Raw genomic sequence first — 4,448 nt, 5'->3', positions numbered from 1 at the left:
TAGCTAACACATGTGACCAAGTGTGTGGGCCTCCAAAGCAGTCCCTTAGGAAGATATATCTTTATGTGAAGGATGCCATCCTTGCTATAATACATTTTAGACATGTTTTAGGTCTTACTATTTTGCATATATACCTACTTTTTTGTAACAGCAATGAAAAATCCTGTAGTATCCAGTTTTTAAGTGATTGCTCACTTAATTTACTTGATTTGATTCTGAACAACGTTTTAGGTATTATCCTAGATTAAATCCAATCTTCAGAGAACATACTATTGCCACATTGCTGACATTCTCCTAAATTGTGATTCCCATTGTAAACATGACTCCTAAAGAAGACATTTTAAATTGTGTAGAAACCAGTTGCGGTGGGTCATGCCTATAATCCCAGCACTTTGGGAGGCTGAGAATGGACGATAGATTGAGGCCAGGAGTCTGGGGTTACAGTGAGTTATGATCGCACCATTGCACTCTAGTTTGAGCAACAGAGCAAGACCTTGTGTTGCCAAAAAAAAAAAAAAAAAAAAAAAAAGTATGGAGCTATGGCAGCAAACTAGGATCATCAACTAAATAAGTATCGTTTTCCAAAGTGAATATTCTAAATATTTCAATATATTCAAAATAAATACATCCCAGTATGTTTATTTGAAAACAAAAGCAAAAATACATTATGAAAGGAAAGATAAAAGATATTTAGACAATATAAATGTTAGGTTCATTCTCTTTTAGTACAATTATGAGACTTCCTCAGAAAGAATTGTCAGTTGTGGGACTTTAAAAAAAAAAAAAAAAGTCCTTACAAACCCACTCCAGGTTAAACAATTTGAGCAGATCATCCAAACTCAAAGTGGTGACCTAGTCATAGGTGCATGGGCAGAGTCTCAGAAGAGTTTTTTTTATCTGAAATTCTTCAAAATGACTGACATTCAGGGTCATATAATCAAGGCAGATTTTATTTAAAAGCAGAAAACCCCAACAATCATGGCAGATATGTCAGTATAATAATATTTGGAACATTCAGCTAACTATGGCTTAACTAAAGAGCAGTTTATTTTTTCGTATACAACAAGATGTCTAAAGGTCAACAGTCCAGGACTAATTGAGCAAGTCAAGTTTGCTATCAGAAACCCGGGTTCTTCCTATCTTCCTTCACCATCTTTCAGAGATTGGTCTTCAACTGGTTCATAACTGCAAGATGGTTGCTCTACTCCAGATATCACATATACCACATAGGAAGAAGCAGGTAGGACAAATGCAGCAAAAAGTGGTGGCAGTTGTCACTATTAGTCTTTAATCAGGAAAACAAAAGCATTTTCAGAAGGTTCCTCAGCAAATATGTATTTACATTTTTTCTTTCTTTGAGACAGAGTCTCACTCTGTTGCCTGGGCTGGGGTGCAGTGGTGCGATCTCAGCACATTACAACCTCTGCCTCCTGGGTTCAAGCAATTCTCCTTTCTCAGCCTCCCAAGTAGCTGGGATTACAGGTACACACCACCATGTCCGGCTAATTTTTGTATTTTTTAGTAGAGATGAGTTTTTGCTATGTTGGCCAGGTTGGTCTTGAACTCCTGACCTCAGGTGATCTGCCCACCTCGGCCTCCCAAAATGCTGGGATTACAGGCATCAGCCACCACCCCCAGCCGTATTTACATTTAGTTTGCCATAACTATGTCAAACAGCCACTACTAGATGCAAAGAAAACTGGGAAATGAAATATTCACATTTCCAGTCTCTAAGTTAGAAAAAGACAAGGAGGGAGGAGGTTAAGAATTCACATCCAGTGAGGCAAATTACAATATCTATCTCAATGGGACTGACATTTTACTAGGCAGTATGTTTTTACACTTTGTATCATTAAATCATCACAACTGTAGGAGCTGGTCCTTGTTCTTTTAATTTTACTAAAGAAGGAGGTGTGATCCAGAGTAATTAAGAGAATTGTACAAGTCACCCAGTTTATAAGCATTGGAACCAATTTCTATATGACTCTAGAAACTCTGCTGTCTAACTTGGGTAAAGAAATCTTAACAGCATGCAAACAAATGCTTTCTGAAAGACTAAGTATTGAACTTGCTTTTCAAAGGTAGCATGCAAGACGATCTTTAAAATCCTTACTGAATTCTTAGACATGATCTTGTTCTTACATGTAGCAGAACTTGAGAAGTTTCTAAAAGGACAGCCAAGGTCGCTTGGGATGAACAACTGTATTCCATTAGTCACTGAAGCCCTTATATGACTTTCAACATTCACCCACTAGTAGGAGATTTATAGACAGTGAATTACTTATTTAATACCTAGCTTATATATTCTCCAGACTTGGTTTGCTTGTATTGATTGCAATGTAGTCCTTGATGTATGCCAAAGAAACTCTTTTGCCCTCAATTTTTTCCTGCCATAGATAATGCAGAGCCTGAAATACATCACATCTATAATCCTATTAACAAAAATAGGAAATAGAACATATTACCTTGTTCAGATATTAAACATCTTTTCCAAGTGGTACCAACACTGTCATATAGGTTATTAGGGAAGAGGCTAGAAACTTTTGGTAGGACAAACATTTTTGCAGGACAGTAGTTTTTAAAATACATATCTAAAATGTTTTGGGGGCTTAATATCTTTACCTCCCAGAAAAAAATGTATTTACATTTAACTGTATAATTCTGGCCAATTCGGTACACCTGTGTTCCACACTTGGCTCAAGTTCTCCTTATTAAAGCTGAGTGAGTTGGTAAGTCTTAATAATCTCCAATGGTGTTAACTTTTCCCAGGTGCAATCTTATATATCACAAGGTTAATACATTTGGTGCATAAACTTATGGGAGCTGTTTTTATACATCTTAAAATTTTCATTTGGTGAAAGCCCAGTTTCTAAATTTATGGTTCAATTACTTAAGTCTGTTTTTCAAAGTTCAAAGAAAATATCTTTCTTCCATTAGTTAGCATTCCCATTCCTTCCATTTTCCCTGACTAAATAAAGTTCAAGGTTAGAAAAGCAGACAAGAACAGAGAAAAATGAACTTAGTAAAGTGGCTATCTTCCAGGATGCCTACCACCATCATTGAAAAGTCCATTGTAAACAAACAAACTTACCCGGCCAGCTAATGAGCTATTTTTTCAAAAATATCCTAGTAGTTTTCAATCAAGATGACATATTCCAAGAAAAAATATTTAGTATCTTGCCCATCTAGGTTTTAAAGAAATGGAGAACTTTAATAATAAACTTTTGTTATGATTACAATAACATACTACAAAATCAATTAACTATCTCCACTCCCAACTATTTTATACTTATCTTTTTCATTATGCAAGTTTATTACTAATACAATGTAAGAGGAAATGTTTGAACAGTTTTCAGATGCTCTTACAAAGAACTATTTACATAAAAACAATTATTTTGCTAATTTCATACAATTATACATCATATACAATTATCTGTAATTCTTATTTTTACTCATTAAGTCATATCACTAAGGACTTCTTTTAGGCAAGCTTAAGTTGGTGTTACTGCTAGTAAATTAATTAATTAGTCAATTAATTTAGATTTCTCACTAATTCCAACTGGCCTTCTCTTGCCCCCTACCCTTTCCTTTATATTTAATGGTAGGAAATATGCGAACAGAAGTCTGGTACTACCTTTAAAACACACAATTGTAAAAAGGTGGGGAAAGCAATTGGTTAAAAAATAAATAAATAAATGAGAGGAGACTTCTGAGGCCTTGCAGGTTTATGACCTGAAAGAACCACTGAGGTCAACACCACAGTGTTCCTTTCCTTTGCTGAAAGCTTTCTGACAAGGTCTCTCCTTCCCATCTATTAAAAGTGGTTTCTTGTTAGAAGCAATTAAGAGCTAAAGGTTCTTTTGCCTTCCCCATGGATCAGAAGCTCTTTGAGGAGTGGCATAAAATCTTTAGTGCTATCCCATGGCCTAGAGCAGGCTGCACAACCTACACAAATTTTAACTGATTAATAAATGGCCGACATAAAAAGGGAGAGATGCTTCATTAGACATAAATACCCTGTTTTCTCTATGCTTCTTGCTTTCTCTTACTGCTATAAGACATGAATGATAAAAACATAGAAGTCTATTGCACAGAGTCAGAGAAGTGGTGCTCCATAAACTCTAATAAACATAAATAAATAGCATCCACGCGGTTCTGAAGAAATCGCTCAGGATGTCTGGAAAGTGCTCTGTAGCCACATGAAGAGCGTACAGCATCATAGTTAAGTTGGAAATGGGAGGCTGAACGTAAAATAAGTATACTTGTCCACATAGGGAAATAAAAATCTTTCTGTAAGCCTTTCCTATAGCAGAAAAACCAGTGCCTGTGAACTAGGTTCTTGGGACCATCAACAAAACTGAATGGAGGTAAAATGTCAATTGGGTGGTGTCAGCGGGGTGGCAGTGAAACAAAGATCCAAGGCTCCCCTTAAAGGGGGGGGGGGGGGG

The sequence above is a fragment of the Rhinopithecus bieti genome, unplaced genomic scaffold (genome assembly GCF_001698545.2).
Source record: "Rhinopithecus bieti isolate Rb0 unplaced genomic scaffold, ASM169854v2 scaffold_68178, whole genome shotgun sequence".
NCBI lineage: Eukaryota > Metazoa > Chordata > Mammalia > Primates > Cercopithecidae > Rhinopithecus > Rhinopithecus bieti.
The sequence above is the reverse complement of the archived record's forward strand: the minus strand, read 5'-3'. Positions refer to the sequence as shown.